This window comes from Rhynchophorus ferrugineus, unplaced genomic scaffold, assembly GCF_030347505.1.
Source record: "Rhynchophorus ferrugineus isolate W39M unplaced genomic scaffold, kcgeb_rfMv2 rfM11, whole genome shotgun sequence".
Classification (NCBI taxonomy): domain Eukaryota; kingdom Metazoa; phylum Arthropoda; class Insecta; order Coleoptera; family Curculionidae; genus Rhynchophorus; species Rhynchophorus ferrugineus.
This window is the reverse complement of record NW_027472590.1, coordinates 23,510,851-23,538,737: the sequence shown is the minus strand read 5'-3', so window position 1 is coordinate 23,538,737 and position 27,887 is coordinate 23,510,851. Positions and strand designations below refer to the sequence as shown.

Below are 27,887 nucleotides of genomic sequence, written 5' to 3'. Positions count from 1 at the left end.
TCGATTGTCTCCATTTGTTTTCCTTCAAAATAAAGTTTCCATGGGGTCGATTTGCAACTTCTAGAATTCGAACCACTCGACCACATGATCGAGCTGCTTCTGTAAACATTCTTGTATGGTAACCTCGAGCCTGGAGGTCGTGAAGAAAGCATTGTCGTCAGCGTAAATCGCATGGGTGCTCTTTTTTCGGCAGATCTAAAATAAAGAGGTTAAAAACGGCTGGGGCCAGCAGGGAAACTTGAGTCAACGCCAGTGTCGATTTGTTTTCGACTGGAAAGTATTTTCCTGATCTTGAACTGGCGAGATCTATTTGATAGAGAGCACTTGATGAGAGCGGTTAAGCTGCTTGGAAGGCACGCATTTTGCGATCAAACCATCGTGTCAGACCTTGTCGAAAGCTTTGGTTAGCTTCAGGAGGACCGCTCCAAGCTTTTGACGTTGGTCAAGAGCGTAATGGATGTGTGCGGCCATATGGGTGTCTTGATGGACGGATGAATGGTTCCTTTAATCCATTATGGGACCTAGAAATTAATTTTAAGAGATTCATAACAGATGGTGTTATTATGTATTGAATTGTATCGTCTACATTTGTAATCAACTTCATGTTAAAGTATAGTAGTCATTTCGAACACACTTATTTTCAGTGCGTTGAAAATAGCTGAATTTATACCGTTTAAATCGTGTTTGCGGGAAGTTATACTTGTTTATTTCAATTTGAACAAAAATGCAGCTGAAGGTCGTCGAATGCTGTGTGATGCGTATGACAATCCTGCTCCATTGATTTCAATATGTTAATACTGGTTTCGGTGTTTTAAAAGTAATGGTGTTGACACTGAGGACAAAGAGCGTTCTGGACAGCCAAAAAAATTTGGGGAATCGACGATTTGAAAGCATTACTAGATGAAACCATCAATAGGGATCGCTATTGATGACATGTAAAAGAAACGGGCAAGGCTGTAATTCTTGAACATAATATCGCTTGAAAACATATTGCAACATCTGTGAAAACATATTTGGATACATTAAAAGGGGAGTTGTTACCCTACCCGTCATATTTTCCAGACCGTGTCCCTTCTGATTACAACTTGTTCCGATACATGGGATTGCCGGATTGGGAGGCCTCTGACAGGGATATGATGTGGGAATTTTTGGAAAAAGCTGAGTTCTCATGGTATTTCTTGTATAATGAGAAAATGAACCCTTTTATTTCGGGTATCAGTTTTCCGATGAATTTGGCTATTTCTTCAAACCATGGTGCGTTCAGAGTTTGTCTGAGAAGTTTATTTTGCATTACCTGAAGCTTTTCCACTAGTTTCGGCCTGACAAACCGATACCAAGTGTTTACTACTGGTTGTTCCGACATATGAGTCGTAACCTATCTGAGCTGCACTTCACTTCTTACGAACATACCAGGAAATGGGTTGATTCGTTAATAGCCACCAAAAGTACATCATTCTTTTGAGATGAAATCCGCAAATTGGCCTTGGAACGTAATATTTTGAATAATTGTACTGATTGTACCAATTTTCACAAAAAAGCTTCTATTATATAAAGCAGTGTATTGACCGAACGTTCTTTTTATACTCATAATAATTTTGTAATCGTGAAGCGGTACATTCATTTTAGGTTTTTCGATATCTAATGTTTAAGTTTCTTTCACCTTTCATTTTCATTTCGACAAAGGTTACAAAGGTTACAAAACACTTATTTGTTTCTTTGACAGTCATAGTTTAGTGTGAATCATTCTATAATTTGTTAGGTCATGCCAAAACATTTTGCGTGCGAAAACCCATCAGAAAATACTTGGTTTCCTGTATTCGACACGCAATAACGCAATGCTGCATAAAACAATATTTACTGATTAAATTTAAACACAACTACGCAATAAATATGACTAGTCAATCACAGTGGTTACCAGATATATTCCTATGAATTTGTTCCTGTTCCCCAAATTAAGATTACACATCGCCAAAACACCCGATTTGAGTCAACTGAAACTGAAACAAATTTCACGGAAGACACCTGAAAGCTATACCAAGAAGCACTTGTAAAAAGTGTTTGGAGACGAGATAAATGGCCGGCAACAATATAAAAATAAACTAAGAGTTTATCGTTTTGGATCAAATATTCTATTTTAAAATTCGGATATAATTAGTTACAGTTTTTTTGAAAATCCCCTCAAACTGATTTAATTTTTATTATCATTTTTACGTTTTAGCAATAAAGAAAATTCATGCTTCCCCTAAGAGTCTAATTTTTGAGGATCCTGGCATGCACACAAAATCGGACGTTACCTAAATTCTTGCATATCATACGTATATTTCAAGAATATAATACAATGTGGGGCAAAAGTCCCGCTGCCATTTTGATTGCCTATAACTTTGCTTAAAGAAAAGATAAGTAAGTTTGGTTTTCATAAAAAGTTTGTTGGTCTTTACCTTATTTTTGTTACATGATTGAAAAATTATATCGGCTAAATGGGGACCGCAATTAGCTACGAAACTTTCAGCTCTTTTTAAGGAATTTTTCATGACATCCTGTAACATCTGAGGCCAAATTTCTTCAATTTTGTGAGGAATGTTGTCTTTGAAATGTTGAATCGTTTGGGTCTTATTCACATAAATTTTTGATTTTAGAAAACTCCATAACAAAAAGTCTGGTGCTGTTAAGTCCGGAGATCTGGCTGGCTATGCTAAATCGGCACTTCGCGAAATTAGTCTTCGTGCAAAAACGTCATTCACTAATTCAATTGTTGAACGAGCTGTGTGTGCTATGGCCCAATCGTGCTGAAACCACATGTCGTCTTGTAATTGCTTTTCCATTTCAGGTACAAGAAAATTTCGAATCATACCTTGCTACCGTTTAGCACTAACTGTAACACCTTGGCCATCTTCTAAAATATAGGGACCAAATGATGTTTCCAGCATGACCCATACACTTGGTCATATATATACACATATTATATGTTAGTAGTTATATTATATGGTAGTTATGGTGCATTGTACAGAACAATAACTGATGGTTCCTCCAAGTTCTTTAAAAGCTGATTTTCAAACTACTGCTAAGAAAAGTTATGGTTCATTTCTTCATGGTAGTCATCCTTGGACTGGAAAAACACCTATTCTGCACCAGGAATAAAACCATTCCTGTTTCCAGCATGAATAACTATATGTCTGCAATAAATAAATGTTATGTCTAAAAAAGCTATTCGATAGTTATCCCAATGTTTACCTTTTCCCATGAACTTTTGTTGTCTACACTATATTTATTATCGTCTTGCCATGAGCAACCCAATGTACCATTTTGAAATATTCATGGCTCTTTTAAATATATAAATTGCTATAATTCTTCCTTGATTTTGTTATATGTTTTTAATAATTGTATTCTTTTAAAAGCAATCTCTGGAAGTTCCATTAAACCTCTTCGTGGGTTATCTTTACACCACTTAAGTCCTGATTATCCAACTTTATAGCTTTTAATATCTTTTGGATCTTTGTGGATACTTTCCCGACTAACAATTTTCTCTGAAATAATTGTATTAAATTATGTTTCTATTGAAAATACTACTTACTGTTTCATACACTTCGTATATTTGATCTCTGAAACAGCAAGATTGATCTTGATTCGTCACCTGTTTCGCATCAACACGATTTCTTTTTGGCGAATTTAAGGTTATATTGTTTTTTATTTTTTGAGATATTTTAGTGATCATGTTCGTACTAATATAAAGTGCAGCTGCAAGGCGCAAAAAATATTTTCTATAAAAACAGTGGCGATTTCAAATTTATTAAAACAAAGAATTAAAGCAACGCTTGCCAGTTTATAACCCGTAATTATAATATTTGAAGAATTTTCAGATGTTTGGCAAACGTACATCTTATGCAGGTTCATTCCGTTACATGTTCGAACTTCTTGCTTTTAACCGACGTGAAAAACTTGGAGCAGTCTTCTTGGACCTAACCAAAGCCTTTGACAAGATCTGGCACGAAGGCTTAGTGGCGAAATGCATCCGATTAGGTCTACTTGATGACCTAACAGCTCTTATCAAATCATTTGTCGGGATGATCGTTCCAGGTGAAGATTAAAGATATTCTCTCTAGCCGGAAAACCATCGACGCAGGAGTTCCACAGGGCTCCCCCCTGGCACCCGCTCTATTTAATATTTTTTTCAGATATCAGATAGGAGACCACAAGTTGAGGCTGCTTTTTACGCAGACGACACTGCTTACTTTGCTTCTTCAAGAGTAGCACCGCACATCCGAAACAGACTCCAAAAACAACTCGATGAGACGGTCCAGTGGTTACATTTCTGGAGGTTGCAGGTCAACCCACAGAAAACTCAGGCCATCTTCTTCCACAAGAAGTGTTTTCCACCGAGCATTTCGCGTCTTAAAATCGAGAACACCGAAATCAAATGGTCAGAAGAAGCCACCTATCTCGGTCTTGTCTTCGATCGCAAATTTAGGTGGAATTCCCATATTCAAAAGTCCCTCCATAAAGGTCAAGGTATTGTTAATTTGCTGTTCCCGCTTATCAACCGGGCCAGCAGGCTTTCTTTATCAATAAAATATCTCCTGTACAAGTTGCTGGTTCGATCAGTCGTTCTATACGGCTCCAGTGTCTATCTAAAATACGTCTCACCTAGCCAGGTGGAACGTCTTCAAGTCTCCCAAAACAAAATTCTCAGGAGAATAATCAATGCCCCCTGGTTCGTCAGGAACAATCAAATTCATAGACAAACAGCCGTCCCCCAAGTTCACGATTTTATATCCGAGGTTTACTCGAGATATTTCTTCACTCTTCGTCTCTCGAACATTAGATGTATTACCAAGCTGGCCGATATTTTAGGCCAATAACTGATTCGGCTCTTCGTAGCCTTATTCTATCATAGCCGACACTACCCCGTCGTGCTCTAACTCCAAATTGTCTCGACCTTCTCCGGCGAGCGATTAACTCATGTACCGCAAGCTGCGTGGTGTGATAACTACGCCACGTTCTTGCCTGGGCACCCTCATTACTAACAGTAAAAAGTATCAGTTAGGGTCATTGGATCAGCTGATAGGGTGGGGTTTAGTGGGTAGGCCAGAGGCAGTCTCCACATAACCAGTCCAACTCGCTTATTCCTGCGGGTCTTCCCGACCAGGTATCCGTAACAGGATTCCCCAACCCGGTTCTAGGCCAAAAAAAAATGTTCGAACTTCTCTAACAGCATTCTATCTCTTTTTAAATAGAATAAAATGACAAGGATGATATTCTGACTCTGTCTGACTGTACAACGAATTTACAACTTCAGACAGACATATATTGACACTCGTGTCACTGCTATTTTGAATTGACTATATAATGTATGTTAATTAGTAAAACAACAAAGATCGGTCTAGCATAGATTAAAATCCAGCTTAATCTCTGGGTGGGCTTTTTGGAAGTTTAGTACTATATCGGTACTCAAGTTCATAATCAATATCATCAGGAATTCTGTATCTTTATAGTTTTTTTTTAACAAAACTGAACCTTATGTGTCTTATATGTCTTATTGGTCCAAACGTTTATACATGAATGAGTGAGAGTACTGTATGAGTTGACTGAAAATGAAATTTCAAATCACGGTTTCATCACTTAACAGGCAAAAGAAACTTTTTGTGACGTGGCGATGTAAAGTGGATCTACTACGACAACCCTAAGCCCAAGCAGTCATAGATTAATTCAGGACAGGCATCTACATCGACATCGAAGCGGAATATTCCTAGCCAGAAAGTTTTGCTGTGCATATGATGGGTTCAAAAAGGTGTGTTGTTTTAGGAACTACTAAAACCGACTGAAACTATTACTGCAGATTTCTACCTACGTAAATTTAATAAACTAAATGACGTATTATTAGAAGAAGGACCAGCAATAATGAATAATAGACCCAAAGTCATTACACAACAACAGCATGAGAAGTCATCCAGCGTTGTTCGGATCGATAAATGATGAGAATATATGCTACAACATTATTTTATTCGATTATTATTGTAAAATTATAAAAATGCTATAACATCAAAGTATTTTTCCATATTATATCATCCTCATATCTACTGAATAGAATGTATTAAACGCTCCATGTAGTAAATTCGTAAAATAGTTGATTACATATTATGAAGAACTAGCTGAATAACATCAGCCTGATGCGTAACAATAATTGATTATACAATCAGTTCATCATTTCAATCTAAAAAAAGCAAATCAAATAATTCCAAACAAAATTAGGCTTCGTTTTTTGTACAACCTTCACGCTCTACAGTCTAAATTAATTATATAACGAATATTTTTTTGATATATCCTTTTTCTTTTTAGATAATTGCTATAATGTCAGGTATATTTTATTAAAGAGTTATCTGATCTTGCTTCTGATATATGCTTCTTGACCGGCATAAATTTGGAATGTGAATATTTGGTGCTGATTTTTCTGATATTCTGTATGTTTTGAACCATACAAAAATATCTTTCGACGTCTCTTGGCTTCAGTGCATGTGGTACTCAAGTTCATCATCAATATCGTCATCAGCTCTGTATCTTCACATTTTTTATGAACAGAATAGAATCTTAGGTATATTTTTGCTCACATTCACCAGCTACGAAGCATTAAAACTAATCTTTTCAAACGGTTTCAGATACTCTTCCAAAAATATGATGATTTTCTGGAGCTGTTTCCAGATTATACAAGATTTCCAAATTATAGAACGATTACTTACATATAGATTCAAACATCTTTGATAGGCCCTCAAAAGAGTTATTCTTGCATAGGTGATAGTAACTACAGCACAAATAAGAAACTTGAACATTTGACGACACATGTATGTTAGATTTTCGTGATCTTTTAGCAGGTGCAAAGGAAGTGTATCTAGCCTTGTACCTAAATATTTTGCAATATTTATCTAACTAAAATACGCAAATTTTAGTAAGAAAAGCAAAATAATTTTGTAATATTATTTTACTAAAAAAGTTTTGAGAAAAAGGCACATATAGTTACAGTATATTCATCAAATCATTTTTCAAAACTCGTCTTTAGATTTACTTTAACATATCTTAATTATATGATGATCATCTCGACATATATTATTAATCTAGCTATTTGCTTAACTTCGTTTAATTCATTTGGCTTCAATGGCAAAACCTGAATTAGTTTCAGATATTTGTTGGTATTAGACTTTTGTAGTGTTTTTTTTATTTATTTTTAATTTTTTTATTTTATTACTGTGGTGTTAACGTGGAAGTGGAAGTCCTGTAATGTTGCACATCCCTTAATGTCATCTATGATGGCTGGAATCCAAAATACTAGGTGTATCTGGGTGCATCCCCAATATTTCTTCGGACTTTATAACTGAATTCCATAGGTCCATATAACAGATCAATTGAAAAGTCCCCGGCCTTACACATAGATGGCGCTACTATTAATAAATCCATATGTTTCCAGGAAAATCAACCATCAGGGATTGGTATGCTAAGTTTAGACTTGGTGAAATGAGCTCCGAAGACGGTGAACACAGTGGACGCCCAAAAGAGGTTGTTACCGACGAAAACATTAAAGAAATCCGCAAATTGATTTTGAATTGACCGTAAATTGAAATTGAATGAAATAGCAGACACTATAAAGATATCATCTGAATGTGTACATCATATCATTATATGGGTATGGGTATAGCTCACTTTTGACTTAAACATGGACATCACAAAATTAGTCAATATAACCAACCGTTAACAACAAGTTGCTAATTAATGTAAAAGTTAAGACCATTTTGAGACACCCATCTTTTAAATAAAAAAAAATTGATAAGAAAATTACTAATTCATAACGCTTTAAGTGAAAGAATGAATGGGTTTTACTCTTTCCATACCATTCAAAACGTTATCATCGCATTAGCATCTACATTGTTCGATGCTAATGCCGGTTATATCGAAATACGTAACACCGTTGATGAATTATCATTTAAGATGCTTTCAAATATCATTTCCGGTGTGAGCCAAGATTAATTAAGTTTACCACTATAGACGCGGCGCTCGTAAATAACTATAAAAAATTTCCACTCCAAACCCGACAATAATACAATAAGTCTTTTCAACTTCTTAAAGTTTGTGTAACAAACTCGATCATTTCCATCTGTAGCAATGACTGATAAGAAGCCAAAAATGTTATTTACTGCACACGAGATGATTTATTTGAACTAATGTCAATTCTAAGCGATAAGAGTTAAAAATTAATAAACACTTTATTTGTACTCGGGCTTATTTATCTCGGGGAAACATACAGTGTTCTGTTGGTTTTCCGATTATCAGTATAGAGATAAATAAGGGTCTTAGATGGGTCTTGTTATAAGCTTTTCAGAAGATAAAGTCTGTTTTGATAGCAAACGTTTAAATTTTAGATAATAAGATTGTTTACGGTTTTTCTTCACATGGGGTAGCCAAGTCAGAGGCGGACAACGATACGTTTAATATTTGTATTGATGAGTATTACTTGCGATACTGGATCTATAGTAGTGGATTTTAGTAATCACCCATATAATAGTTTTTTTTTGTTTAGTAAGACTTCGCTTGATGAGTACTAATGAATGAATAATTGATTTAAAGGCTACAAAGAAGGGGTATCGACATTTCTGAAGACGCTTTGCACATTTTTTGTAGTGTAACAGTTCTGTGACCTTTTACCTTTACTTTTTTTGTGACCAGTTACTATTTTATTTCTTGTGTCATATTTTATATTTATATATTCGTCCTATTTTTCTTTTTCTATCTTCCAATGTGATTCTTTCGTTTCATTTTTTATGTATTGTATATCTTCTCAGTTTCATTTTCCTCATACCGATTCAGTTTACTAATTACATATATATATATATATATATATATATATATATATATATATATATATTGTCCTTTGTTCTATTATATCTTGTGTCAGCCATCTTTATTTATCTGTCTTTCTATTTTCTTTTTCTCTTTATAATTATTCTAATTTCTATTCCTCTCCATTTATTCATATTATATCCATAATTATTACTTGATTTTCTTATCCCCTTTTATTACTTGTTCATTCAAGATAGCTTTTAATTTTCTAATTTCTTGTTCCCCTTTTTCAAGTATTATCAGTAATATAACTCTTGGATAACATCAGAGGAGGTCGCAGACTCAAACAACTTTGATCTTGTGTAGTGTAGTGTAGTGAGCGACATAATCCTCCTAGATATGTTTTTAAGTTATTGTAAAGACAAATTGTAGGTTAGTTGAGTACTAATAACAATATAATAAATACATTTTAAAGAAAATATAAAGCTTTTGATCAATGATTAACATAGCCCGAAAGAAATTTAATCAATTTGTAAAAAAAGATGGCAACTGTACGTTTTAGACAAAATATATGTCTTAACATACTTTAAACAAATAAATGGTCATGTCGTTAATATTTAAACCCATTACTGTAAAATTGAAACTTTTAACCAGTTGATGCTGTTAATTCATGGATACCATTTCCCCACAATTTTACAGACTTCTTATATTAATAGAATTCTTTTGATCAATGACTAATCAAGTTCAAAAAGGAGCCTAATCAACACGCAAGAAAAAATACAGGATGGGAACTGTACGTTTTAGACAAATATATGTCTTAAGATATTTTAAAGAAATAAAGGGTGATGTCGTTTGTTACGCTGAATAGGGCATGGTTTGAAAGAAAATAAGGGAACGCTAATAGGGTATCTATTATTTTATATAAACGTTGCTCTTTAAGAAAATAATTTAATCATGTATGGATAAGAACTAGGGACAAGTTGTTTATCCCAATGATGTCCTCAAAAACTTAGAAACATGCGGCTAATTCTTACCCGGCTATATTGGTTTTTGAGCTAGTTACTACTTTAGTATTCGTTCAGTCAGAAAACCCAACTGTCAAACTTTGATTAGTTGTTCATATATTTTTAAGGTGAATCTTGTTGTTTTGTTTAAAAGTGAACGATTTCCTAGTTGTTTACCAATATGTGAAAGTCTTTTTGCCTACTCTATAATAAAAGAAGGGCAAATACCACAATGGTTACATTAGCTAATGACATTGTGATTATTGCTGTCGTGAATACTAGCAAAGAAGCTACATGAAAATTACAACAGGCAAGTGACAATATAAACAATTGGACCCAAACCTTGAAAATGTAAGTTTAGAGAGATGTTTCGTTCTAAGTTTTCACTAAATGAGGGGCAGTTAGTTCTATTATTGACAGAGAACTATTATTGGTGAATGATCAGAGGACAGGTCGAAACATGATTCTGCCTGACACTTTTTTGGACCAATATTTTTTGTAATACAGAAATCTATTGTATCTGTTTTTTTATTTCTGTCTGAAGGCCAATATGTAGGTTCACTAGTATGTTGTAAGTTATCTGTCTTTATTGCTTTTAGCAGTTATCTACCTTTTGAGGTTATGATTCTTGAACCTCACATTAAATGTTTGGCATTATAATCTCCTCCGGCTATAAATCTATTACCTAGCGTACTGAAGAATTCTTGAAATTGTTCTGCCTTGTTATGTTTGGGTGGGCAATAAATCGCAGAAATTGTTAATAGTCCCTGGACTTCCTCTATGTTTATACTGGTGGCTTTATCATGTGCTTTATCATCAGGGTGATTTGTATGATAAAGTTTATATTTAGGAATTTTCAAATAATGTTTGTCCGTAATGTGTGTTTCGGAAACCATCATAACGTCAATATTTTGTTCAGTTACGAACATTTTTAGTTCCCTGGCCTGTTGTTGGAGCCCATTGGCATTCCAGACGGCGATTTTGTAGCTATAAAATCACAATCAATAGACATAATAAATTGATATTATACAAAAGAAAATTGAAACCTAGATAGATATACAGAATTAAATTATGAGAAAGATTTTCAGAACAAAGTCCTAAGAAGTATTATAGGTGCAGCGAGATACTACAGCACTGATTACTTACAGCGAGATCTCCAGATATTGACTGTTACTCAGGAAATCAAGACATTTGCAAGAAGACCTGAGGACAGGCTGCATTGTCATGTTAATATCGAAGTAATACGACTCTTGGAAAACACCAGAATAGCACACTGCCTCAAAAGGATCAAATCATTTGATATTGTATAGTGTAGTGTAGTGAGGTGCATTTTTCAGTAAAACAACAATGTAAATACATAAACATTATTACAGTAGAAGCTAAGATAGGGCCGATGGGTCCTCCTACATATACATCTAGATTTAAATTATTCTAAAGACAAATTGTTGGTTAGTCGACAACGACTAGTAACAATGTTATTAATAAATTTTAAAAATATAGAGAACTTTTGATAAACAAAGCTCAAAAAAGAACATATTCATTTTCAAGAAAAATATACGATGGGACTGTACGTTCTAGATCGACAGTGAGGTCGTTTGTTAATGAAGCTGTAACGCTGAATAGGGCATGGTTTAAAAAAAACGGAAACAAAGTGGGTTGATGCGGTTCGATTTAATTTTAAAATAAACTCGTTCGCATTTTACTCGAAAAAAGTATGACTAAAACATCGGTACTTAACATTTACGCTGAATACAAACAACTAGCGTTGGGAACTATTGACTGAAAACAGTCGAAATAGTCGATAGTCGCAAAACAGTCGATAGTCTAAAAACTTGTAATTACTATTTTCAGCCAAATGCACGGTTCGACTGTTTTAATCAATTCGTAGTTGTTAGACGAAGATGTACGAATCCTTTTCTGTATAAATTGCGAGAGAAGAAAGAACGAAGATAATTGCTTGGAGCAGTTAATATTATATGTGCTTATATTTTTCAACGGTAGTATGAGCGAGATGGAAATATACATATTCCCTCACATACTAACTTTAAAAAAGAAAAGGAAAAGAATAATTACTGAATACTATTAACATGCAATTAATAATTTCATTTTAAACGAAGTAGAATTACTTTTATATTTGGATGTTCTGTGGATCTGTAAAAAGAATGATTTTTTTCTATGGAATGGAATAATACCCACAAGTGTTCTATGGTATTCTAATATGTTAATTGCTATTTTAAAATATACTATAATAAATATAGACAATACAATAGAACTTAAACAAAACCTAAAACTGAAGATGTGCAATAACTAAATAAATAAAAATAAAAATTACTAAATAAAATAATATTAAGTAAAAATTAACATATACCAAATCATAAAAAAAAACTAATCCATAACATAATTAAAAATGATCGCATAATAAGTACTATAGCTTTTTAAATAAATGTAATTTAAATAACTAAATGCTTTATTTATTATTGAACGGAAATATTTTTAACAAGAATCGAGAGAGTAATCTAAGTATTACCTATTATTGCCATAAAAAGAGCCAAATGTGTTTTACTATTTATCATTCACAATTTTAATTTTTTTACCCTATTACATTAACAGTTTTGAAAAATATCGTTCCAAAATGCTGCTATATTAATATACAATATATTGTTATTTACAAGCAAACTACCAAAAAATGTAACAAATATAAATCTATGTAAGCATAAATTGGGTACATTTTTGTCAAGGTCGCGGCTAGGACGACAATGCCAGAACGTTAAAAATCAGTCGAATGAAACTAGTAGAACCAAAAATACTAACTAAAAGTACGACTGAAACAATCGATAGTAAATCAGTCGGACCGAAAATAGCGACTGAAAACAGTCGATAGCAAAAAGTTAATTATTAAACAGTCGATAGTTCCCAACACTCATTAAAACCTATATGGGCCTACAGAATCCAATAATGCGGATTCAATAATAAAAGTACTCAGATATTATAGTATTGATTATTTACACCGAAACCTTCAGATATCAACTGTCACTCAGAAAATCAAGGCAAGAACACGTAAGGAAAGACATTACAATACCGAAGTATTGCAACTCTAGGTTTTAACAACGTTATTTGTTGGTTAAACTTAGAATTTATTCTTTTACTATTATGTTTTCGCCCAGTGGTCGGAATCATTGGTGTGTGATCTGAACTTAGGTCAAAGTTTCGTTGGACTTCCATATACGACAGTCGTAGTATTAAATTGTGAAGCAGAAAAATGTAGTATATAGATCGCTGTAGATATTCAACAAGCTACTTGGAATAATATTCCGTATTTAAGGGAATAATTAAACTTTACCGCTTAATTAAACCGCGAAAAATTACGTAAATACAATACAACTTTTCTAGAGCTAAGTCCGGAGAAGTACTATAGGTGCAGCGAGATACTACAGCACCGATTACTTACACCGATATCTTCAGATATCGACCGTCGCTCAGGATATCAAGATAATTGTAAGAAGACCTGAGGATAGACTCCATTGTCATGTCAATATGGAAGCAATCTCTTGGATAACACTAAAATCATTTGATCTTGTGTAGTGTAGTGTAGTAAGGTGCATTTAATAAAAAAGCAGAGTTAACACATAAGCATTATTACACTAGAGACTAAGATAAGGCCGATGGGTCCTTCTAGATATATACCTAGTGTTAAATTATTATATAGACACATTGTAGGTTAGTCGGCAGCGAGTAGTACCAATATAGTTAATAAATTTTAAAAATATAGAGAAGCTTTGATTAATAAAACTGAAAAAAGAACCTATCAATCTGCAAGAAAAAATATACGATGGAAACTGTACGTTTTAGACAAAATATATGTATTAAGATGCTTTAAACAAATAAACGGTGATGTCGTTTGGTAATGGAGTTGTAACGCTGAATAGGGCATGGTTTTAAAAGAAAGGAAAAAAACGGAAACAAAGTGAGTCGCTGCGGTTCGGGTTTAAAATAAACTCGCTCGCGTTTTGCTCGAAAAAAGTATGACTAAAACATCGGTACTTAACATTTACGCTGAATACAAACAACTACGTTTCGTTCGAAGTGGTCGGCGGCGATTTCGTCTGCGACTAAATCACGAAACTGCGCAGCGCCATTAGGAGAACACTTTCGAGAAACGCGTCGAGTTTTTGTCTTTTATTTGACCATGAATTTTAACTTGCATCCGTATAGATGGGTAAAAAACGATCGGGCCAAAAGCAGTTTCAAGGCCTCTCCGAAACTCTACCTCTTTTCGTTTTCTTTCTCGATTTTTTTTTTGTTGACTTGTATAATCTTGGGTTACCTCTGCCAAGCCCATATCTCGTACCCTTAATCCCTTGGGTGCCTAATAACACATTGGCGTACGCTCGTACAACATTTTACGATGTTTTTATTCGATATAAATTTTATTTCTTCAAGAAAAAAGGGTTTGAACGAATTGAAATGAAATTGAATGAAATGAAATTGGCATTAATAATAAATAAATAAATATTTTATTATTATTATTTATTTAATTTAATGAGCTATTTAATTTTATCCTAGTTTGCTACGTTCTTAATATTACGAAGTAACTTATTCCACGATAAACACTTCGGATTTAACATATATGTCACTGTTTTTAATATGCGCTAAGTTTTACTAATAACTTCACTAGATTAAATGGCTTTACTATAATTAATTTTTTGACTTAGCCGTCATTATCCAGGAGCGTGAACATTGAAGTGTTGGTGGAGCCTCTGTTCTTATTTTTGGGTATAGTCCTTGATAAAATCATCGACAGTTTCTATCTTCAGGCCCTTATGGAGATTCTCAGTACGAATATACCATGGAGCATTAACAATCTGATATAACCCTACAGTGGAACACCATAAATTCACGTCTCAAGTTCGATCGCAGGTTCCACTGGCCAGCCCAAATCCAGCACGCTATATGCAAAGGCAATGGCGTTTTTACTATTTCCACTTTTCTGCAGAAAAAGTAAACTCCCAATCCGCGAGAAAGCGACTCTGTATACAATGCTAATCCGTCCATTCTACCTCTTCGGACCACAGGTGTGGTAGTGGTAAGTCTTTGAGAAAAAACTTGAACTACTCCAAGTGTTCCAATCCAAAAAAGTCAGGCATGTTACTCAATGTCCCATGGTTTATGAGGAACGTCAACACTCACCTCGAGAAGAGTTTCAGGGACATACTCAGCGTAAGGTTCTCCCTAGGCGCCTTAGGACACGTTAACAACTTAACCAACTAACCAACTACGACATTCCCCCAGGGTCTAAAACATAACTTCACGCCCGTTTCAAGACTTGTTGCTAAACTAAAAGCTTATTAAATATTGACAGGTCTGAATATCTACCCAATAACCAGTACATTTTTTTTATATCTCAGAATGAGTTCTTCACATGTTTTCTTAATATATGGCTTCCACCTGAGTTTAACATCAAGGGTTATGCCAAAATATTTGGCTATATTTCCACCACTTGTTGATTTATATTTACAGGCTGGTGTTTCATTCTTCTGTTGGGGAAATCAAAATCACTAATTTATTTTGGTTCAATTTAATGCGCCATTTTCAGTCCAGTATTGTATTTCGACTATAGCTATTTATAACTTTTCATCATCGTATGATCTGAAAATGTAGCAACAACATTTTCAATGAATATAATATAAATAAATAAAATAATAAAATAATAAATAAAAATAGTTTCTGAAATATGAAGTAATATTCAACGTGTCATAAAAATGTTTTAAACAAATTATATATACCACAACTAGTAATGAACGTATAATGATCATTTATGCCTTTCTTCCGTTTCATTAAATTGAAATAATTTCGTATTATTTACATCCATTGATGTCCTTCGTCGCACAAAACGTTATTTAGTTAGAAAAATTATTCCACAACTGGTACGTAAAAAGATGATTAATAATAATATTATATAAAATAATTATTAACAAGGGTTGTTGTAATATTATTTTTTAATATATTATTGCTTGGAACTTTATGAAGGTTTAGAAAATACTAGAAATTGTAATTAAAAAAGATTGAATCAATACAATTGTATACTAGTAGTAATTTTGTTTAATTCATATAACAATGCAAATATTTCAAAATGTCTGAAATACATCAACATGTAAAAATAATCAACCACTAAGCTAACTGTGCTCAACGATTGCTTTGTAGCTTCTTTCCCACCCTTTCTAGTTATAAAGGTATTTAGTCAAAATAGTCTTTAATATAAAATAGTCTTTTAGTCGTAAAACCCATTAAGTACAGTAATTTTTAGGAAAGAACCTATGTTAACCTGTTATTCTTTAATTTAACATTATCATAACAATGCAGTATCAAGATGTTATGTTCCAATATACCTGTTAGCAATATATTATATTTTCACATATTTCTTTTTCTAAAACAATCAGATATTTGTGTATAATATTATTGCTGAGCTGATGTGACGAAAAATCGGAAGTCGTTCAGTGCAAAAGCCATTCAGTTTTTTTTTTTTCAGAAACTATATATAGATGAATAGGTTTAGGTAGGTATTAAGCTAAATTGTGTGGATATAGTAGAATATAAAATACGTCTATTAGATAAGTAAAATAAGGTTTTTATTTATTTTTCTTTAGTCATTATAACGATTATTATGTATATATTTTATTTTAAAATGTTTTTTTTTTCGTATCAAAAATCTAAGTTTGATTATTTTTTACTTGTTAGTGATTTCCTTATTTATTTCTTGAAGTCGGTTCAATTTTTTTTGTTAAAAATATTGTATTTTCATACTATTTGGCCGTAGTGTCTGAAATAATTAAAACACACTGTAATCAGCTCTCAAAACATTGATAATCAGATTACTAAAATGTAACCATGTAGCAAATATAACGTCGTACGTGTCTATATAATCCTTGTTTCTGTCCTGAATGGATGTATTACATGATGGCTCCATTTATGAATTTCGTGCAACAAAATAGAAGTAATATTTTTTATTATGGTTTGATTATGTCAATATCATAGTGAAGTTTCAGTATATATACCTGCAGCCTTTTCCCTTAAGATGTTTATAATATGTTCAGATATTCCTACCATAATTTTCAATCGAGTTTCTACATAAAATAATTTTATATTTTCTAGAAAACGCTAATATATTACGTATTGTTTTAATATAAATGTTGCCCTTTAGAAACAGAAGTTATTATTGTATGGATAAGAACTAGAAACAAGTTGTTTATTAGAGTCCCAATAACAACCCAAATAAGTTAGAAACATGTAGCTAAATCTTGCCCGGCTATTTTGGTTTTAGAGCTAGTTACTAGTTTAGTATTCACTCAGACAGAATCTCAAGCTGTCAAACATTGATTAGTTGTTCATACATTTTTTGAGGTGAATCTTGTTGTTTGGTTTGAGTGTGCAATTTATTAGTTGCTTACCAATTTGTGAAAGCATTTCCTTGTGATTGTGTTGGCGAACTCACAGCTCTGATAACAGCTCTGTTTCTCGATGTATTTGGTTGTTTCTGAAACACTATATGGCGTTCAGCATCCTCAATATCGTAGATGGAATATCTGCAGTTTTTTTATTTTGGTGGTTTAAAGAAGCAAAGTCATGCAAAAAGACTGAACGCATCATTTCCTGATACGTAAAGATCTATACAGGCGAGGTAATAGTGTTCCTGATACGTCGTACCTCTTCGCAGTTGCCTACTGGATTTGATCTGACCTTTTGAATCATTTACTTAAATTTAGCTTGTGTTGAAGTTTCAAATCATGTGTCGATTGTGCGGTCGATTTTAGAGATACCAACCTTGCAAATAAAGTGCCTGGGCAAGTAAGTTTTGACTTCTAATGATCAATTTTCAAATTTCAAATATGAATCTGTCAGGTTTGCAAGATCATTGGATATATATATATATATATATATATATATATATATATATATATATATATATATATATATATATATATATATTTATTTTAACTTTAATGTCTTTGAAAATAAGGTCATAAGGTATCTGATAAGGTCAAAGAGGACAATCCCCATGACATTCTTGTCACGAAAACTACGATTTAATTCCTCTACTAAGCCAGTTATAAATTAAAGTAAATACATTTTTTACCAGAGTAAATTTTTATATATAGGATGCTAACAGCATAATAAAAAACGTATACGCAAACTACTATCAATTTTAACAATGAAAAAGAGATGAACACAAGCGGTTATGAAATAGAATAATAATTTTGCCTTAATAATAAATGTCTTATCTATCTCTCTGAATTACCCTTATTGTTTTCTTGTGATATTTGTTGCAATGATTCATGTAATTATTAAATATAAACATTTTGTTTGATTATTTTTTAATAACATATTTAACATAGTGCTGTGATCAAAATTTATATAGTTTAAAACTTTGACCTGAATATGAATCGTTTATATGTGGTATTGACTTTAGGTGAAATTACTTATTCCTTACAAAAAACAACTGATTGGGAGACAATACCTTCGGATTGATCTACAATATATCACCTTGAACACTAATCTCATATTGACGGAATCACTAGAAGATTTAAACTTCACAAATAAGTCATAAAGAGAGAAGTTAAAAAAGACGACAACAAATTAAGACAAGGTGATATTTAACAATGTATCTCAAAATATTGGAAAAAGCTTGAAGCAAGTGTGTAATATATCTTTCTAAAAGAGCTGTTAGAAAGAAGGTCTATTACTCACTCCGGAGAGAAGCCTAAAGGTTCAAAAAGATGATAATTACGATATCCCAATAGATCGAAGCTTGTATATTTACATATATCTAGTTATTATATATCTAGGGGGACCCATCAGCCCTTTCGTAGGCTCTAGTAATTTGTATGTATTCACATTGCTGCTGTTGCATGTCTATTAAATGCTACTACACAAAAACAAATGGTTTAATTATTTTGAGTCAATGTCCTGTTATAAAAAATGAATATCGTTTAAAATTAAGTACCGATTTTAAAAATTTATTAAAAATTGTATTTCATTTATTCTGAAAAAAATATGGAAAAATATTGGTTAAAAAATATCGATATTTTTTCTGCATCTCTAGCTTGTATATATTAATTATTTCTTTTCTGTCTTACATGTTCCTTCCAGCGCAGTTTTGCATCGAGCTACTTACTGTTGTTGCTATATGGAGTATTATTTAGTGTCATGGGTGCTTATGGTCTCATTATATGTGAATTGCACATACACAGATTTATTTTCGTTAATTTTTATTTTCCAGGTTTGACTCCAATTATTTATATAACCACTTGCTTGTTTCAGTTTCCTTGTGGTTTCTTAACTATTGTTACCGACAGCAAGATGCTACGATGTATTGTCAGTAAATGTTGTCATCGTGATATGTTCCATTTGTAGTAAATCACATGTGTAGGGTAGGTAAATAATTGCCTCCAATAGAATTTCTTGTGATACAGCTGTTTTAGCTACTTTTATTGCAAAGTAGACCAAGTAGACTAAAATATTCTGACTGTAATGTAAGTTTTTAATAGTTCAGTATGTTGCTTCGCCAACATTTTCTGTAGCTTATGAACAAGGCCGTCATGCCTTACCTAATTGAAGGTCTAAGAGTATACATGAACATACCTTTTTACCTACATTACATCTATACATTTTATGTACTTGGTCAATTGTTGTAAGTTTGTTAATAAACCCAAACTTTATGTAGGTACTAGGTTATTTCGCTCTATAGTCTCAACTAAATTATGCTAAAAGACCCGTTTCTCTACCAACAATTGTCTGGAAACGAGATAATGTAACTCAATATATTAAGGCCGATTATAAAATATATTCTAATAGGGCATGCATTATGTTCAGCAATATTTATTGGTAAAACTACTAGATAAAATAAAATGTTATTGCTCCAATTTGATTACTCCCACAGCCCCTCTGATTTCTTATCGTGAAAAACTATTATTGTAATTTAAAAAAAAGTCATTTAAATTGACGATGAAGACATCACATTATTGATGATTAATGCATAATATTATGTGTCACATTACGAGTTTTCCATTGTACCTAATATAAATCCTCCGGAACCTTGGGTTCTATTCTTGTATTCCCTTCCTATCACCAAGATTAATTTATAATTTTGAACTTATAGCAAGTGTATAAAAGTAAAGGCACAAAGCTTCATGCATATTTAAATGAGTTTCCTCTGCGGTTGATTAATTCATCTCTTGTCATTTCCATTCCGATTGACAATCTTATATTGAACGGAATCAAATATATATCTTATACGCATGACAACTGTCAACTGTTTTTAATTAAAATACTATCCGGCCATCGGTACCTATATTATGTTGATTTAAAATTTATGAGGCTAGACGGTGATTAAAAATTTAAAAGCATTTGTTGGGTATATGGTATGTTTCAAACATGTTTCATAGCAAAATTGCCTAAAATATGTGCTTGCTCTAAATTAGCGTTAGGAACTATTAACTGAAAACAGTTGAAACAGTCGATAGTCAAAAAAGTAGCTACTGACAATACTAATTACTATTTTCGATCGCAAGCGGTTAATTTTTTTAAAATTCGTGATGTCAGACGAAGATGGACGAACTATTTTTGTAAAAATTGTGAGAGAGGAAAGGACGGAGATAATTGCTTAGAACGGTTAATATTATTTGTGCTTATAATTTCCAACGGTAGTATAGGCGAGACGGAGATGTACATATTCCTTCACGTACAAGTTTAAAGAGGATAAGGCAAAAATGTATTACTGTATAATATTAACATGCAATTCATAATTTTATTTTAAACGAAGTCGATGGTTCCCAACACTAGTTTAAATAATACTTTTGCTAAAATTACAGAATGTTTTTAACAAATTTTATTTAAATTCAAAATACAAATTACAAAACACAGGTATAAAAAGAATAAAACTTTCATGAATACTATATTTTTAATTGTAGCATCAGACAAATAGTTAGAGAATGAATAAAATCTACTAGGAAAATAATCAGTCTACAGGTACTTATGGGCACAAACTTATATTTTATGAACAGATTTTTATATTTGAATATACTGAATAGCGTGTTATCATTTTGGAAGCTAATTCCATAAGTCCATACTCCAAAAAATCTCTGTGATGTTAAAAGTATTCTAAATGGTATTTTCAGTCAATTGATGTGGTGATTTTTCCTCCTTTTGGATGATTACCATTGTATCTAAACATTTTGCAAGGAGGAAAAACCAACACAACAGTAGAACTATTAGTAATATAAGTCAAACAACGACGGCCACCTTTGCTGATAATACTGCGATTTTTGTGATAATATAAATATTAAACCCAAACCTGAAATACAAAAACTAACCAAAGTATATCTAAGCATAAGCACTTCACTAGTAATCAGACCGCATAAAAACCAAAAACAACAAATAATACTATCATTCTATATAGCAACAACGCTATGTATCTCTGAATGTCTCTTGATGCAAGACTTAGTTGGAAGGAACATGTTAAAAAGGAAGAGAAAAGATGTGGAATTGAGATATAGGGAAATGTATTGGTTCAATGGAAGATAATCACAATTATTAGTATATAATATATTACTATTATAAAATACATATTACTATTATAAAATACATATTACTATTATAAAATATATATTACATTATTATAAAACCTAAATGAACCTACGAAATTCAATTATGGGGATGGGCCGCAAAATGTAGTGTAAATCGTAAGTGCACCTTGGTTCTATAACACTGATTACTTACACCGATGTTTCAGATTCTGACAACCAATCAAGAAATCAAGAAGACATGAGGAGACGCGTTAATATCGAAGTATTGCAACTCTTGGAAAACACCAGAACAAAACACAGACACAAAAGAATCAAACCACTTAATGTAGTGTTTTCTACTGAGGTGTATTTAATAGGAAAAAACAGAAGTGATTAGATCTAAAGAAGTGATTTACTCTATTTATATTTAATTGAAACTTTATCAAATATACTGCGCCAGTTACTTAACCATATAATAACTAATCATTAACCAAGACCGTGTCTTAAGTATGACTAATAACAAGTGAATTTTTAACATAGTTCTTTAGAACTTTATCACACCGTATTCGTAGGCAAGAAAAAAATTCAAGTATTTTCAGCATAAATAGCGATCGAGTACGATCGATTATAACGATCAATAACACAATTTCAGAGAAAGGTACGCAGTCATAGTTCTGCAAAAATGTTTCGAATTTCAATTGCACATGTTAAATATCTAAATTTGTAAAAATTATCCAACATTAACCTTGAAATATTTGCTTAAAGGTATCTTACAAGGCTAAAACGAGTAAAGATCATTTCCTATAGTGCACATATTGTTTAGTTACTGTTTATAGAATTTGTGGTTAAAAATATTTGAACTAGACTGACTAAATTTGTGACATTGTGCATTTCTTTAAATATACTTTAGGTTTTTATCAACAAGCCCACTACAATTACTGAATATTTAGACATAGATAACAGTTTATTGGATGGCATACATTTTACCAAGGAATTGTCATATATTGTGAAAAATAAGTCAGATACATTTTCATACATGTTAAAACTATTGTGCGTTTCGCTGCATTTTTTATTTCTTCCATCCAGGTGGTATTGCGAATTCATCTACATCACAAAGTATATTGATATTTAACTTCCTATGCAAGTTTGATTGTTTGAATCGCTATGTCAAGACCCGCAAAGGAATAGGCTAAATTACTGCAATAGAGAATCATAAAAATAATGATTTAAAATAATAATCTACTACAAACAGATTATTAAAAATATATTTATATTAATATTTCTTCTAATAACGTCACTTATCGTTTCCTAACCACTGAAATTAAACATTTGAACTCTTTAGCTCGTTTCGATTTTATTTTAATTATTTATCTTATATTTCACACTTAAAAAATAGTTTTGAGAAACCAACGAAAAGAAAAGATAAATGAAAAATTGAACAGTGATGTATTGAGGCAAATAACCTAAATTTGCTCACCATCGATTCGTCGATATTACTGTACTCTGTGACCATAACTGAAATAATAAATTTATAAAGAATGCTATATACTATATAGAATATTTATAAAATTGAAATGAGTGAGCATTCTAGGCACGAAATGTGGTAGAATATTGAAGAACATTAAGTAAAAACTATCATTATAACATTTGGCAAGATAATTAATAAATGCAGGCAAAAACTCCAAAGAGTAGCCAGTAATAGCAGAATCGCCACTTAGGAACTGTAAGAATAGTATTGTGGCGACCGCCACGACCCTTTAAACCACCACGAATTCATCAACAAGTACAAAGGTTGGCAATGCCGGTGGATTGGTACCATGCAGTTCCAGGCTATAAAAGACCATCACGACGATGTCTCGTTCTCTTTTCTTTTCTCCATCCCCTTGTAATAGTACCACTTCCACAGCGCTACTGTATTTTCTCTACCTAACCTAATATCCTTTCAATTCTCCCGTCGACCACATGTATCATTTAACATTGAAATAAACAGTATTTCTTCAACCAGTGTTTTCAGTTCTCGTGCAAATTCCTTCTGACAAACAAAAAACAGACAAAGTTCTGACAAATAATCGCAGCGGCAGCCACACATTTCGACCGACTGACCGACCCGGCGAACATTCCTACAGTATTATTGAAATGAAGTTCTTTATATTTGCTAAGACAAAACAAAATTGTTTCGATGGCAAACCTACTGAACAATGTTATGATCATTATTTGAAGATACAGATTCAAATGTATTTGATAGGGCTACCATAATATTCATTTTACATAGTTCAATAAAGTTATTGCAGATTCATATACAAAATAAAAACAAATAAGGACCAACCTCAAATGTTGTCGCTTAAAAAATGTTAACAGTGTTATTTACTCCAACACAAAAAAGGTTCAAATTATATAAATTTGATGATGCAGCACTGTATTAAATCAAATTACCTTATAATATTTGGGTAAATAATATACAGGAATAGTAATTTTGAAGTTGATTTTAATAATAGCCTAACAAACTTATAAGCATGTGCAACTCAATACTTCATCAATTTCTATACAATATCTATATTTAGACATGCTCTAACATATCAAGATTTCCCATGAATGCTTCATCTAGATATCTGCTTAGTTTCTGTTACTTTACTTGATTTCAATGGCAACATTTGGTTCATATATTGTCTGTATGTAAATATTATTCAAAATATTTGGAATGTCTGAATGCCATAACACGAATGCCAGGCTCTAAAATCTTGATAAAATCTTGTAAAATTGTTCAATGGCAACATTTGGTTCATACATTGTCTGAATGTAAATATTATTCAAAATGTTTGAAATGTCTGAATGCCATAACAGAAATACCAGGTTCTAAAATATTGATAAATTCTCATTGTTCAATTAAATATGTTTCACATACCTTTAACCTGGTGAAGTATAGCCTATCGAATTGTTTTACGTACAGGAAACCTGATATTGGCCGTTCCTAATTTAACTTTGATGGGATTTGATTGACTCTTAGTCCAGGTCCAGTAGCGAACAACAGTGAATGTTCAGTGAGTTCAGTTAGAAGCCCATTTTCTTCTGTTTAGTTGGCATTCGAAAATTGTAGAAACATATACTAACTTCATGCACAATTTTACGATTAAATTAAGTCTTTTTATCACGGTGGCAACAAATCTTCATATTAAAATATTTGCATAGCATTCGAGGTTTTTCTAGTGCATCTTCAAATGTGGATCATGGAACACATCCTCATATAAGAGATCAATTGAAAAGTCCCCGGCCTATCATAGTAGAGCACAGTTTTTTGGCAAAATTAGTTTTTTTATTCAACATAACTCCCTTCAAGGGTGATACACTGATTATAGCGACCCTCCAACTTTTCGATACCATTTTTGTAGTACGATTTGTCCTTTGCTTCAAAATAGGCCTCAGTTTCGGCGATCATCTTTTCAATCGAAGAAAATTTCTTCACAGCGAGCATTGTTTTGACATCTGAAAACAGGAAATTGTCGCTGGGGGCAGATCTGGAGAATACGGTGGATTAGGAAGCAATTCGAAGCCCAATTCATGGATTTTTGCCATCGTTTTCACTGGTTTGTGACACGGTGCATTGTCTTGGTAAAGCAGCACTTTCTTTTTCTTAAAATGCGGCCGTTTTTCGGCGATTTCGACCTTCAAACGGTCTAATAACGCTATGTAATAGTCGCTGTTGATGGTACTATAACTTTTTATATAAAAAGAAAACAGTATATTTTATACATAACCCTGTATTATTTTTGTGGTATTCTTCATGTGTTCAATTATGCGAAAATTGTTAGAATTAGATTGAATTATTATCTGATCTGATAAATTATTTATCCTTTAATAATAAATGACATGTTCAAACATCATTGTCTCCAAAATAGTATTAAATGAATAACCCCTATATAGATATAAAAAGCATTTTATCATTATTCATAGATTTCTAATGAATATAAAAAGCGGGTCTAACCAGACTTTTAAACCTGATGGGTGTTACGCCTACCTGTCAGAGCGAGAACTATGTCTTTGTAAAATTATAATATCGATAATAACTAGTTATAGAGTTAACTTGAAAAAATAAATAATAATTGGTTATTTTGGAAAAGTTTACAGGAATGTTCAAAATTTATAATTAAAATTATGAACATATAGGAGCGAAAATTAAGTAAAGTCTTATTGATTTTAGTCACGTTAACCTCTTGGATTTGTTAGTGACTGAACCTACAGCTTAACATGGGCTCCAAACCACAGATCTCGGCATTAAGCCTACCGACTGGCGAGTGACCAACTTTAGAAATCATACCAGAAAACATCCGGTCATACCCAGCCTGGTTACTGGCGTGACTGGTATCATTTTCGTTGTCGGATCTTGTAATACTGCCTAGAAAAATTAAAAATATTAAACAATCACAAACATCAATTTTACGACCATATGCCAGCAAGATTCGAACCCAGGACTATAGCAATAGTAGGAAGGCCGTCCTGTCGCCTTTACCACTGCACAACCAAGCCGGCTATACAGAGAGACACAATAATATACATACAGATGCGTTTCGACTGTTTTCAGTCGATATTTCCCAACGCTACCAATCACCAACTTAGAGACCATCTCAGAAGACATCCGGTCTTACCCAGCCTGGTTACTGGTGTGACTGGGATGGCTATTCCTTGTCGGATTTTCCACTGTTGCCTATAAATACATACAATTACAATCACAAACATAAAGTACACCGATGTCCCAGCAGGATTCGAACCCGCGACTACCGCAACAGTAGGAGTCCTGTCGCATTAACCACTGCGGCATAAAGCTTCTCTTCTCAGAGTTCTCTTAGCAGTATTTATCTATGCATATAAAGGTTTGCTTTTTGTATTTTAGAGCAGAAGATTATATATCCAAATGTGTCAGACCACTGTCTAACAAAGATGCAGTTCCCAATTTCAACCTAAATAGTGTAAAAGTAAGTATAATTATTTTCAAAATAAAGATACTTCAATACTTAAAATTATATTGTCTCTATATAGATCAAATAGAAATAGAGGAATATGTGCCTCCAACTTCAGACAGTCAGGAGTCAGATCATACAACACCAAAAGTACAAGTAAGTGTGTGTAATATCTTTTTATTGTTTTGTTAATTTTTATAATTTTTATTTTATAGAATCTAGAGGTCGGATACTATCTGCAGTTAATGTTACTTGACAACTTATGTTAACTCCAAAAAGTTCAGCGTTTATAAGTAGTTTCTGCTTCTAAAGAAGTTAATAGAATAAATACTACATACATAGTACTACAGAAGAGAAAATTCGTAATGATTAGGCCATTTCAGCAGAATAGTTTGGATTTTTTTTGTAAATATTAGCAGCTGGGGGATTAGAGAGGTTTCTCCGATATCTGACTATTTTGTCTCGGCATTCAAAAGCCTCATTATTAACAATTTTTTGTCTCAAAGATCACCAAGAGCCAACTGTGAAGAGAATGTTCAGGAGGAGGTTTGGATAACTTACGAAATTTTTTGAAAAACCGATGTGGTGACTGGCGACCAATCTACACAGCCTTCACATTATTTGGTTTGAGAAGCAAATCATGACTCAACACATTATTTATTAATAAATATAGTGTATATCTTAAGTATTCACATGATTTTGTTCACTCCCTGTATCACAATAATAAAAATCGACTTTGAGTATGTTCGTCATACAAAGTAAAAGTAAAATTATAGCTGTTTCGTATATACGCCTTCTACGCCTCTGGTTACCATCCCAATAACAGAAATGGTCATGGTGACTATAAATGCGGCGCCAATCTGACTGGTACTAATGCAGGTCTTCGAGAGGGAAGAAAAACGACGACCTAACAGTATCTTTAATCAGATAATATTTCCAAAACAAAATAAAATACGAATTAGGTTCAGTTTCAACTAGGAAATACTTTTAATTTAGCATACCGCATTATTGTAAGCGTATTTTTGTAGCTGTATGCGATTTTTTTGGAATTAAATAATATTAAAGTAACATACTTTTAGTGAATAAAATATTTTAGTGGATTTAAGGGTAATTTCGAAGATATGTACTATCGTAATTATAATTATTTTTTCATCAATATTCAGAAAAATATTAGCGAGCATTTTAATATGAATGAAAATTGTATACATCTTAAAAAAACATCTTTTTTTTAATATATTTTAGTCTCCTTTTACCAACTATGGGTTTATCTGGATTGGGCCTAAAATATAACGTGGGTTCCGAACCTCGGTCCTCAGCATTAAGCTTACCGACTGGCGAGTGACCAACTTTAGAAGTCATACCAGAAGACATCCGGTCTTACCCAGCTTGGTTACTGGCGTGACTTGGATCATTTTCCTTGTCGGATTTTACACTCTTGCCTAGAACATTCATAAATTTTAAACAATCACAAACATACATTTACGACCATGCCCCAGCAGGATTCGAACCCGCGGCTATCGCAACAGTAGGAGGACCGTCCCATCGCCTTAACC

At 32.7% G+C, this 27,887-nt stretch overlaps 2 long non-coding RNA genes across 2 annotated transcripts; one reads left to right on the top strand and one right to left on the bottom strand.

Moving 5' to 3' along the window:
- Positions 1–34: 34 nt before the first annotated feature.
- Positions 35–2,776, bottom strand: LOC143204609 (uncharacterized). The gene is made up of 2 exons (XR_013007643.1): positions 2,439–2,776; positions 35–2,384 (listed from the first exon to the last, which is right to left on the bottom strand). It is a non-coding gene; the product is annotated as an uncharacterized LOC143204609 (long non-coding RNA).
- A 23,064-nt stretch (positions 2,777–25,840) lies between these two features.
- On the top strand, positions 25,841–26,959 carry LOC143204939 (uncharacterized). Its single transcript, XR_013007703.1, has 3 exons — positions 25,841–26,349; positions 26,414–26,490; positions 26,550–26,959. It is a non-coding gene; the product is annotated as an uncharacterized LOC143204939 (long non-coding RNA).
- The last annotated feature ends 928 nt before the right edge of the window (positions 26,960–27,887 follow it).